The sequence below is a fragment of the Hesperophylax consimilis genome, chromosome 22 (assembly GCF_061612785.1).
Source record: "Hesperophylax consimilis isolate HC1 chromosome 22, BYU_Hcon_1.0, whole genome shotgun sequence".
In the NCBI taxonomy this organism is placed as follows: domain Eukaryota; kingdom Metazoa; phylum Arthropoda; class Insecta; order Trichoptera; family Limnephilidae; genus Hesperophylax; species Hesperophylax consimilis.
In genome coordinates this window covers 25931594-25945002 of record NC_142857.1, presented here as the reverse complement: position 1 = coordinate 25945002, position 13409 = coordinate 25931594, and the positions used below count along the sequence as shown (strand labels likewise).

General features: G+C 35.5%; 1 protein-coding gene across 3 annotated transcripts in view; it reads left to right on the top strand.

Annotated features, from left to right (window-relative positions):
• Positions 1-8550: 8550 nt before the first annotated feature.
• The window catches only part of Ald1 (fructose-bisphosphate aldolase), a 36891-nt gene continuing 32032 nt past the window's right edge, over positions 8551-13409 (top strand). For all 3 annotated transcript variants that reach the window (XM_089645228.1, XM_089645230.1, XM_089645229.1), the window contains exon 1: positions 8551-8707. The gene's annotated coding sequence lies outside the window, so the exon portion shown is untranslated. The remainder of the gene's footprint in view (positions 8708-13409) is intronic.

The window sequence follows — 13409 nt, the reverse complement described above, 5'->3', positions numbered from 1 at the left end:
ATGAAAAAAAAACATAAATATTTATTTCTTGTAGTAATTAAGTTGATACCAAGTGCTATTTGTAATTTTTTTGCGTACTAAGCGTGAGGTGAAATTCGACAACTTTATCAGAAAAAGTGTCTAAGGACGTGTTGTTTCAGGGAATTTGAACAATTCTTAAAAATTCAAGGCTAATTTTCAGGTTCTGTGAAAGTTCTGTTATTACTTCAGTTCTGTCATGTAACTGCTCGTATAATGCTATAATAACAGAACTTAGGAAAATAGGACTTTGAAATTTGATGAATTGTTCTATGAATCAACCCATCCAAAGAATTTTTGCCTGAATCGAAAAAATAAATGTGATTCAAGTAGCCTATTATCAACATTTTTACAAATATAAACTATGAAATGAAATGGACGATTTGTGGTTAATGAAAACCTTTATCGCCTTAAAGTTGAATGTTCGTCCTTGGCCTCCTAGGACCCTGGAAAAATATAAACTATCTGCTTCAAATCCGAATTTACGAAGTTCTTTGAATTATTTTTCCAAGAAATGGATTTTTTCGACCATACGAGTAGGTGCTAGGTGCTGCTTTCGCAACTGCGTAATAAACGATTTTTTAAATCAGATATGTGCCCCCCTTGCAATGGATAAATTACAGAAGAAAGCTGTTTGACCATTGGCACCATATTGACTAGAAGATAAAGATAAAATTAATAACGTTATGTACATCAATATTTAATTAACCAGCTACCTTGAACGGTGTGAACTTGAAGGTGACCGAAGGAACTTAATACCTTGGACAAATAATCACCAGTAATCTGATGGACGATGATGATATCGATAGACAAAGACGAGCTCTCAGCGTTAAAGCAAACACGCTCAGTAGAAGATTTCGCCTTTACAGTACCGCAGTAAAAAGGACGCTCTTCCTTTCCTTCTGCGTAACGTTGTACACTTGCGAACTATGGGCAAATTACAAAAAGAGTAGTATAGAAAAATTACGGGTCCAATACAACAACGCCTTCCGCACAATGTTTTGTCTCCCCAGATACTGCAGCGCTTCCCGTATGTTCACGGAGGGGCGAGTTCCCGGATATGCAGCCCTTATTAGATCCAGGGTGGCAGGAATGAGGGAAAGGATAAGAAGCTCTGGAAATATCCTCACTATGGAAGCCAGCCTCACTCCATCCTACAGCATTGACGCACACTGGAGAAAAATACTAGCGCCTCATATAGTCACGGCTCCCTAAAGGCATCAACTTTCTGTTATTATATTAATTTTATCATTTTATTTTCAATTTATTCTGTTTTTTTTTCTTTGTTTTTCTGTTCTATTTTTTGTTTTTGATCATATATTTTGTTGTATCTCTATATGGAATGTGTGGGACTGCACTAACCTCCACACATACCGGAAAAAACACTTTTATTATTATTATATTAATTAAAATAATTGACATGTTTCAAAACCAATGGTTTCTTCGTCAGGATCAATGTTTATTTTATCGTGAAATCGTACCAAAGTCCCAATTGCTCCCAACCTTCTGGAGCCAGTGAGAATATGGCATCACTAATCGGTTTATGTTGTGAAGCTGAAGATAGTGGTTAAGAGAAGGAGACGGTGAAGAGGAAGGTGGGGAAGTAACTGGATATTCAAATCTGGTCACCAAACGGGCGAAAACCATTTCAAGCAAAGTTTCAATTCCGAGTGGTGGTCTCACACCAGGGCAATACTGAGTAAATCTTCTCTAATATATATATACGCGTCTAATCTAACGCGTAAAATCTTAAATCATACCTATATACGCGTCTGTCTGTTTGTGCGTTTAGTTCTTCTAAACTACGCAACGAATATTGATAGGGTTTTCAGAATCATTTAGAAAATTTCTTCCCGGAGGTTTATGTATAAAATACATGCATATTTATCCTAGAATTCATAATCTCAAAACCTTACTCCAAACCATTCACAACCCCGAGCAACTCCAGGTACACGTCAGCTAGTCTATAACATGATTTTAAATGAGTAAATTGTAAAACAACACAAATTGGTCAAATAAAAATTTCTTTACGATAAACTTCACGAAGAAACCATGAAGCCACAAAGTGACTTTACGATTATTAATAAAAAATTAAATTCATTTATTTATGGTACAAACGCCTTTAAATACACGCAATAAATCAATTTTATTGAAAAGATTTGACACAATTTATTTATTAGAAACAGTGTAAGCATTACTAATTAGTATATTTACAGTGTGTCTTTGTGCTAGTATTAGATATTTAATTAACTCCACCATTTGGCATTTCCGTTGTCTATAATTGTTACGTTCCGGTTCCGTTTCAAGAGAGTGGTTCAGTCAAGATTATTTTTTCAAATGTAAAATCGTTGTCTTTTTTTAAATTAATTTGGTAGGTATTTAAGTACGTACTTTTACAAATACAATCGACTGGCGAACCCGAGATTTCCCTTTCCATACCTTAAAAGAACTCTCGCCCGAATAAAATGGAACCCAGTTTTATTTCCGTCTGTTTCTCTGTGTGACTACTTGGAAATGAAGGGCCTACTATATGAATCCATTCCAACGGATTGTAAGGCCTGTATGCTATAGAAATCCTCGAAATCCAACAGTGAATATATGACTTTATTTTCAAGACGGACGTACTATTTGTAATTCAATGCTATACATTCAATTTACAGCCATTAATTTACACGTCCCTACCTTCGATTTTCAGCCACCAATGCGAGATTTCAGACAATTTGGTGTTTACCCTAATGTATGGGTTTACCGTGGAAAAGCACAGAGTAAGCTGAATAAACAAGTCATTTAAACATTGAAGTGTAAGCCCCCGCATTCCCAATTTCTACCGATTTATAACAAGTTTCTCTTTAACTCTTTGAGTTTTTAAGTTTAAAAACACATATTTTATTTTTTATGATAATATCTATTCATTTTTTATGCCAAAACGTTCTCACTGCCTCGCAAAACCTGGTCCGCCATCAATAGGTTAAGGTGCTCCCATAGCCGCTGTGCCCACATGATGCACAGATGGGGCCTTAAAGAGTCGGCGATGTGTGAATGTGGTGCGGTGCAGACTACCGAACATGTGGTCAACGAATGCCCGCTCCATTCATTCCCCGGCGGGATTGATGAGGTCCACATGGCGACGCCTGAGGCCCTAAAATGGCTCGCAGATCTAGATGTCCCCCTCTGACCCCCCACCATACGAAAGAAGAAGAAGATGCCAAAACGTTAATTTTATGAAAATCACTCGATGGAAAAAAAATCGCAAAGTAACCTCCGAAAAATTAAAGTCATTTCTTTTCTGGTATTTAATACGGTAAGCAGGGTACTCACCTAACCGTGTAACCTGTAACGTATCTGATACTTGTATCAAGTGAGTACGTAGGCACGAGCCTACTGCGAGCCGCTCGCGGGTGGAGCGCAGTGTGCTCGCAGTGACCCTGTTTCACTGCGAGCACCATAGCGAGCACTAAAGGCGGATCCGGGAGGTCGTAGCTGGATACGCGGTTACCGTGAATGAGCCGTACCCACTTGCAGATTGATACAGTATCAGTTACGTTACATGCTACACTCTTGGTGAGTACCCTTCTATAGCGAGCACTGGTACTCACCTAACCGTGTAACATGTAACGTATCTGATACTGTATCAAGTGAGTACGTAGGCGCGAGCCTACTGCGAGCCGCTCGCGGGTGGAGCGCAGTGTGCTCGCAGTGACCCTGTTTCACTGTGAGCACCATAGCGAGCACTAAAGGCGGATCCGGGAGGTCGTAGCCGGATACGCGGTTACCGTGGACGAGCCGTACCCACTTGCAGATTGATACAGTATCAGTTACGTTACATGCTACACTCTTGGTGAGTACCCTGCTTTATAGGCATGAAAAAATTCACAGTGTATCTTGAGTCGTCTTTTATTAAATATTTTCACGATTTTCGCTGAATTATTATCGTTTTTTACTAACGCGCTTCTTCTAACATTCGTATTTACGCATTTCTCTTTCAAACCATCTTTGAACGCTTACTACGGGGCCTTATAACCTTTTCATATTTAATAAACCGTTATTTGAATAAAGCTTTGCGCTCCTGCCCTTTTTTATTAGCTCCACACGAGAGCTTTCCTATAGAGTTTGGAGCACTTGCTTTGGAGCAATGCTGTCCTTGTTTAACCGGTATTTCAATGGAATAGGCTCTGAAGAACCAGCGTCATTGATCCCTTCAACACGCGCTCAGCATATATTGTGCACGGTTGGCATTATTTGTCCCATGATCACTTCTATAACTTGCTCTTGTGTTAAACAGCTCGGATGTGGAATAATTTTCCGCCGTATGTTTGCTCCCTCCTATAACACCGATCTTTTCAAGGCCCTGGCAACTGATTAAACTAACGTAACATGTATTCATTTTTTCGGTTATTAGACAAAACGTATAAACAGTCAAATAAATTATCACTACTCCTTCCTTAGAGCGGATAAAATGCAAGGAAAAAAATGTGCGCATTTGAATATACCAAAACTTGACGAAAAATGAATAGAGTTTCTTGGTGGCCATTGGTTTACGATGGGTGTTTTTTACTCTCCACCAATCGAAAAATTATGTTACAAAACGAATCCGCACAAAAATATTGTCGCCGCACGCCATCAGTTGAAATAGACCCTTTGTTCTGCGACGACCTCGCTTAGTTGTTCAGTCGACATAATCGCCGTCAGTTGTCTATTACCTCGAAAGTAATTGTTAGTCAAATTGTTGGTGAAAGCAATTGAAAAGAAAAGTGCATTATCATCTCAAGTAGTCTCTTCGCCCGGGAGATGTTGAATTTTCTAAAAGGTGCCTGTGATATTATATTAACTGTTTTATTGTGCAAATCAACCATAGTGTCGGCCCCGCTAAAACTGCCGTAAGACTTGTTGCTGTGAGTACGCCTTATCGAGTAATACTCTCTTTGGTTTGGGGCATTTAAACTTGCATCGGTAATCACAGGTGTTCCTAAGGAAAGGGAAAACCAAGCTCTTTCTGTCTGACCCATTTAGGTGTCACGAAGCAAACGCGTTATTTACTCAAGGGTTCAGAAAAAAAGCAAGAAATATGGTGAATTCGAAAAATAATTGCGTTATAAAATTTTTAGTTTTAGCGAAGGTAGTTTCGTTAAAGGAAAAATTTGTTGCATTTTTAAAAGTACTTAATTCAATGATTGAAAAAAAAAATTGTTAAAAAAAAATTAAATTAAAAAAAAACAGTAAACAGAACAAAATGTAAAAATTATTAAAACCTCAAATTTGAATTATATCTTCATTATTAAAAACAGTAAAAGTAACAAAGAATTTTTAAAATTTTCGAAAAGAAATTATTAGAAAAATTCGTCAGTAAATATGTGTTTGAAAATCGAAAAGCTTCGAGTGTGATATATTGTAGTAGAGTCGATTAGATAACCAATTATTACACTTTTAATTTCGTTGTAAATGTTAGCATAAAAAATAGGAATTTTGTGTTTGTAAAATTGAATGCATGTTTGAGCTTTTAGAAATATTTTTTTAAGTAAGTTCAATAATTAATTTACCATGTGCAAAAATCATGTCAAAAATGCATGTTATATGAAAAAAAATATATGTGTATTTTCCGGTGTCTAGATACTTATAATATTTAGCCTTTTATTTACATAACTGCCTGAAATGGCAATGAAAAAATCATGGTGGCTTTGTGACTTTGTTTTTATTAGCGGAATATATCTACTCGTAGGTGCCTATTAGCTACGCCTATCTATTACAAAGTTATTTGTAGAGAAACTGGGGGGAGATCACAAAGGGAAAATTAAACAAGGCGCGTGCTTTGAATTTAAACCTAAGGTATAAGCAATAAACGTATAATTGAATTCAGTTATAAGGTTGTTTGGTTTAGATACTGTAGATGTTATACGAGTATAAATAACCCAGTGGAAAGAATTAATTACACGAAGGACATGGTTCAATCCATTGGCGGCTCGTGACTGAAATTGCCAACAGAGCATTTCACTTCTAAATGTACTTACATAGAATGTAATATTGGTGTAGAAAATTAATTAATGGAGTGCTGAAATTTATCTAGATGTTATACGAGTATAAATAAGCCAGTGGAAAGAATTAAATTACAGGAAGGACATGGTTCAATCCATTGGCGGCTCGTGGCTGAAATTGCCAACAGAGCATTTCACTTCTAAATGTACTTACCTAGAATGTAATATAGGTGTAGAAAATTAATTAATGGAGTACTGAAATTTATTCACCCCACTGAGTTACATTTATAAAATAATTACTGGACGGTCAGCGTTCTTAAAATCAGATCAATAATAAAGGCTGGAAGTCTCACGAAACCGTTTTATTTCGGCGCGCACGAGTGCCAATGTGTGAATGTTATAGCGCTAACATTGTAAATTCCTTCGATAAGTGGTGATAAATTCAGCTTCTCGCATGCGTCGATAATGCATGTGATGAGTTAGGTATATAGGTATATGCACTGCTCCAACACGTAATTTGCCGTTATGAGCGTAATCTGTCTCGCTCACGTCACCGTTTTGATGGACCGAGCTGTCTCGATGCCACCCGATGCTTTCCAGTGTGATATGGTAAAACACCACAGACATAGGAATTAATAGACGAGAAGATAATGGCGAGGGGTAAAATCAACTGTTGAAGAACGAAGGGAGTAAGGCTGACTGTGATTCGTCAATAAATCAATCTGACAGTAAATAGGCATCTCGCATTATAATATCACCATTTAGTTCTTAAAAGTAAAATCTGCTTTTGAATGAATAGACATTTCTACATGGGAGCGCAAATTACTCGCCACGTTATGAACTAATTTGCGAAGTCCAAATTCGGCAAAGTAAGGCAGCTTCTATTTTCAGAGTCGTAGTTAGTTTCAGAGTATTTAGTTAAGACACTTTTACAAATGTCTCATAATTTACTTACCCCAGTAAACAACAAAGAGCACACTTGAGAATCGCTACATTGTGATGTGATAGTATATGTTTCTAAAACTGATCCATATAATACGGTGTGAATAAGCTTAAAATAAAGTAAAATAATGCTTACTTATGGAATGTAATACGACAATTGGGTTTATTCTCTTTTTCACATCTATTTTTACAAGTTTTCATATCACAAGTCAACATTTTGCCGTGTTCTTTCGTAAAATGAACCGATGATGCCTCGACCATAGTTCGCACAAGAATGATGACGTCACGTTTTCAAATTTCACTTGAGGCCATACGCGAGCCCAGCCGGCTCCAATGGAACCGGTATGGGGAGTGGGGATAATACGCTTTTAATCACTTAGGGCAGGTCTACTAATATTCATATGTCTATGTAAAACACAGTTTTGTGCACAGCGAAATATGCATGACTCGTTAGCGCTTGCTCGGGAGTCTTATAGTAGATAGGTCATATAAAGACCTGGAGGGAATTATGTCTGGAGCGTTTTTTTGTGTATGGATAATTGGGGTACAGATCGTTGTAAGTTATGTTACTGGCAGTGCAATGTCCAAATGCACATATGAAAAAAACGCCTCTGGTTCAATCTCGAAAATACACAAATATGACGTGTACTAAAAATTCGTTCTAAAAGTAAGCATTGAAAATAATTGTCTCCAAAATTATGTTTATTACAATATTTTCTATTTTTACACTGTTTTGAAATAACACGGTCAACAAAGCATATTATGGTAAAAATGTGTTATATTGCTAACTAAATTAGCTGCAAAAGGCGAGTACGCATGTTTCAACAGTATCTTCTATTTCTAACCTTCAAATCAGTTTGGACATAAAATACAAAATACAATGCGATATTATGCCAACTATCGTAGTCTATATTTAACTATTTTAAATAATAGAACAACAAACATTACAGTAAGCAAGTACCTAATTATAGAGGAAGGAATAAACAATAGGTACATACAAAAGGCGTTATATTTTTTGACTTCCTGAAGTGATTTTCATACAATAGAACCTTTCTCAAATTTTCCAATGCTTTATGTACCTACAGGCAATATCTATTTTCATACTTTTTTTAAATGGTTTTCTAAGGAACGTATCCCTTGTGCAAAAACAGAAGTAAGATAGGTAAGTGTGTAGATGCTTTGATTAACAAATAAACAATGTATTTTGTAAATATGCAAGATTTTTTTATTCGCAAATCTAGAGAGAAAAATAAATACTGTAAACATGTCGATTACTGCCATTACAAATCAGTTCAAAAGTTAGTCATACAACATGGCTGCCAGGAAATTTCCCCTCACCCTAGATTTGACTTCAATGCCATTCATACAAAACGCACTAATGCTCAGTCCAGAGATTTTTAGGTCCATGATGCCAAAATAGAAGTGTCGAAAGAAGCGAAATGTTTAATCTTGAATCCATCTATCGGATTTGTTGTTAACTAAAATACTTCTAGTCTCTCGAATGCTTTTAGGATTCCTGCCATCTAGCGGTTTTAATACTAACTGCAATATTTCGTTTGCCTAGAAACAAAAATGTTTTACCGACAGAATATTCATTGTTCGAGTCGGGAAAATGGCCGCCAGGTGGATGGCTTGAACATTTCAGCTTTCCAGGCAGATTTTACAAAAACCTTGTTGGACCTTCAAACGACCTTAGCCGAAGAGTTCTGTATATCGGGGACCAGAGTTCAACCAGATAGTTTCCATTTGTGATCGAGTGAACAGGCTTCATAAGCTCGGTGAGTGAATTTGTAATATTTTACTGGAATTCTGTACTCAATTTGACGTTATTTTTTCTTACGCTGGCTGTCACTATTGCACTTATTTATCCGGTTTATTTTTGTGTATTTTCGTGATATTTTATCGATTTTACCTGCTGAGCTGTCAGCTAATCTAAAATCCGAAGAATTTACTTGGTTATTTTAAGAGAATCTTCGCCTTCTCTATCGTATCAATATTTTATTATTATCAAGCAAGTTTGTAGGTTATATCCAAATGAAATAATACATAATTATTAGAATATTAGGCGGCTCCTCCCTTTGGTGATATTTCGTTCCTGCGCAAACTTTATGTAATATTTCCAAAATCGATATGCTTCGGGGTTCCAGGAATATAATTCTGGTTCCAGTATCATTTTCATTATACTCTATTTTCGAGGGCGTCTTATTGTATTAGATATTTAATTGGTCGATATTTGTGGCATACGTGTCAAGCAGTGGATACTAGAAAGTGTGAATCGTGATATAAAAAATTCGTTCATTTTAAACAACAGATTTAACCTCTAAGATCGTCTACTATTTGACCTTTTCAAGGTCAAATTCAACATTTTCTTTCTTATCTAAACTTTCACTGAATATCTATATCATCACTTTTCTAACATCAATAATGAATTTTACCATTTTCATTTTTGTAATAATATTAATTAGACTTCAATTAAATTATTTTTAATTTGAATGCTGCACAAAAGTCACAGCATTTCAGAGCAAATGACACTATGGCAACCTCAATAGGGTGTATTCTGAGGCCAAAGGTGCCCATTAAATACCCAGCTTTTCAGACCTGGTCACTAAACACGGCTAAAGCACTTTCTAAATGAATGTATAATTGTCTTTCAACAGGGCGATACTGACAGTACCTTTTTACAACTCTGATAGAAAACAATTTGCGTTACTTATCTTTTTCAGTTAATATTCCATTATCATAGCTAATATACATTTATTATCTCTTATCTTTATGTAGTAGCTCAAATGGCAGTATAATAATAAATATTAAGTATAATAAATAAACCAAATTATGAGATTCATTTTATTATGAAGTCAGTATCAAGTTTATATATTCTAATTATTCTAGTTGTGATTGTTTTGTTGCAGCTTTAAAATGTACTTTTGCACAAAAGCACAAACTAATTATTATTGAAAAGCCGTGAAATAAGGTGGAATGTAATGTTGTTACTTTATATCAATCAAGTGAAATTATTTCAATTTGAAGGTCAAAACAACTTTCATTTTCAGCTGTGCCCGTTTAAAGTTGTTTTGTTTTCAATTTCAAACAGATCTTATTTGACTTGTGCCCTAATAATAAATGCTGCTTTACTTCTAATATTTCTCATTCAATTTAATATAATATTATTGTTATTCTACCCTTAATTATTGTTTTTTTTATCTTTCTGACCTTGCTCGTCCCTAAGGGTGTTGGGTGTGGTCATGATTTTCAGAATGATTTTTTTTTTTATTAACTCGGAGCCAACTAAACATCACCCCGGTTCACCGGAGGGTTAGGCAGATAGGAAGAACCGTCAAACAAACTTGCTCTTGGCACAAACTCCTCGCTTTATTCAAATTCATACGTCGTCTAATACATACCCTTCTGCTATTCTGTCTCTTGACATGACCTGACGCAAGTATTTTTAAATTTTTATGTTAAAAGAAACATACACATTACATTTTCTTATCATAAAAGTACACATTAAAAATAAAATTGTAAATATTATGGTTTACTAAATAACTTACATAAGTATATTTTAATTTGATTCACCTGATCAAGCCATGTCGTACCCAATTCCTTCTCCCTTCACTCCTTTCTTCGTTGGTTTGCTCTGGGCATAATTGATATTGGAAACAATTTCTGTTAATTTTCTTTTGTAAATTCAATTAGCCATGTAATAATAATTGTTATAATTGCTCAATAATTTAGCTTTGGGCCTTGCCAATAAACAGGTTTTAAATTTTACACAACTGCTAAACAACCATTAATGTATGGCAAATGGGTGTTTATCGGTTGTGTAAAATTTAAAACAAGTTTATTTGTAAGGAGGTTAATATTTACAAATGTACGTTATAGACCTAAATATGTTATTTTCACCAATGAACGTGGATCATTGCAAATGTTAATTCGTTGATCCTATTAAAACAATCTCTAAAAATAATATCTTTTATCGTTATATATTATTTAAGCGTTATAGTTTTTATATCAGCTGACTTCAATTAAAGTGAATATTTTTGACTGTATATTAAGTAATCTGAGATTCAAACTGTTTAATATATGTGTGTATATGACCTTTGATTTCTGATGTTAATAATTCTGCTTTTCTGTACTTCTGGAGTCGAACTTTTAACATAGTCCTCTGTGTCCTAGCTCAAATGTCTCCGATTTTGAGGGTGACCTCTGCTTCTCTAGACTAACTAAGGGTAGCAATAATCAATGATCAGAATTATTTATCACTGTTTGGTGATTCGATCACCTCAAGGGTGTTTTAAATTGGTTGTTATTGTAGGTTGTATTTTTAAAGTGTGTTTTTAAATTACTTTCAACTATCTAACTAACCGTTTCTCTGTTGCAGTAGGCATAGAGGATTGACCGCCATACACATCTAACTTGGCAACCACTCCTTGCTTCATTCACATTTACGCCTCGTCTCATACATACTCTTCTGTTATTCTCTTCAGTATTTGATTCACTTGGTCATGCCATGTCTTCCTCACTTTTGCATCTTCGTGCATCGGCTCCGCATGTCCAAACGATCTAACCGTCCTTTTCTTATTCTTCTTCGCTGCGCTTTCTTCAGCCTTGCGTTCTTTCAGATCTCCTCATTTGTAACATGGTTTTACCACAGATAGGTCTCAGGGATCTCATTTCTACAGCATTCAGTCTGCTTTTATTCTTCCTCTGCCAGTTCATAATAACACTGCCATACGTCAGGGTTGGTATCAGCGCTCCATTGTGGATTTCTTCGCTTCTTTGAACAATTTTTACTAGTGCGAACCGCGTTCAGTCCTTCATTAACCGAGGTTAACTTATATATTTAATCACCTTCAATAAAATAAGCAATAAAATCAGCATACCATTTCAGATACTAATAGCACATTGTCGTTACTGTTATTTAACCTAAGTCGTCATTAGTATACATACAAGCTGTTCAAATATAGAAGTGGATATATGTATATTCTTTTATACTTCCAAGTATGTATTTGATATTTATCTCGAGGTTGGACAACGGACAAGCTCCGTGGCAAAGTGGTTAAAATGTTGACTCTCGGCTCAAACGTTGCATGTTCAAAATCAGCTTATGCCCCAGTTTCTCGATAACTCTTTTAGTTTTTAAGTTAAAAAAATAATAATAATATCTATTTGTAATGCTGAAACGTTAATAATATGAAATTCCCTCGATAGACAAAGTTCGCAAAGTAAGCTCCGAAAATTATTTAAAAGACGTTTTGTTCCGTTATTTAATATGTTATAGGCATGAAAAAATTCACAGTGTATCTTAAAATGCAACTAAAGCATTTGTCGAGAGATTTTTGCTTTATTTCAAACGAGTCGTGTTTTATTAAATATTTTCACTATTTTCGCTTAATTATTATTGTTTTTTTTAATATTAGCGCTCTCCCTCTAACATTTGTATCTACATTTCTCCCTTTCAAACCATCTTTGAACGCTTACTACGGGGCCTTAAGTGCAAATCATATATTTATTTAAATTGAAATGGTACATATTATGAACATATGTCCTAATATAAATATTACATAATATATTGAAATAACGGTAAAGACTAAGTACAGTATGTAAGATAACAAATTACTCTTTACGTATTTCATCACTTCTTTTTAAAAATTTTATTAATTTTCCTCGTCTTTTATTTGCTCAATATTTCTTGGAAAATCTTCACCACTCTATACAATAATCAGTTCTGTAATTGTAACATCTTTCAATTTTCTTCTAGTATTTCTGTCATTTTCTATGCTCTCAGTATCGCCCTGGTGAGAGAGTCCACCATTAAGAATCGAAACATTGGCTTGAAATTTTTTTTTTTTTTAACGAATCATTTCCGCTTTATAAATTTTTATTTTTTTTTAATTTTTTTTATATTAACTCCACACAGGAGGCCCTGAAGAAAATAATTTCCCTCAGGGCCTATGTCATCTTTGGGGATGCTGTGTGGAGGGTCTTTTTGTGGAGAGGAAGGAGTGAACATGGGTCTTGAAGAGTCCCATGTTGTAGGAGGGAGGAAACACAGAGGCCGGCAGTTCGTTCCACAGCCGAGCTGTTGAACTTAAGAACGAATCGTAGAAGCGACCCGTTCTCATGTGACAAATGTCAACCGTGTACAAATGTTGGGCGCGCGTTTGGCGTGTATCCCGACTACGCACCGGTGCCGAAGGGATCAATGACGCTAGTTCCTCAGAACATCTTCCATAACTTGACAATATTTGAAAATCTGCTACTACCATCACGATGAGCGGAATTGTTGCTTGTGTCGTCATGGAGGACTTAGTCAGCCGTAAAATTATTGAACTCACGACGTCTGGGTGGGAACCGGACGCGTTACCAACTCAGCCACTGCGGTCAAAATTAATACATTTTTAAACCAAGAATATTTTTCATAGTTGTCAACGGAAAGGATCTTGTAAGCAGAAAATTATTTCATTGACCTGGAAATAAGGG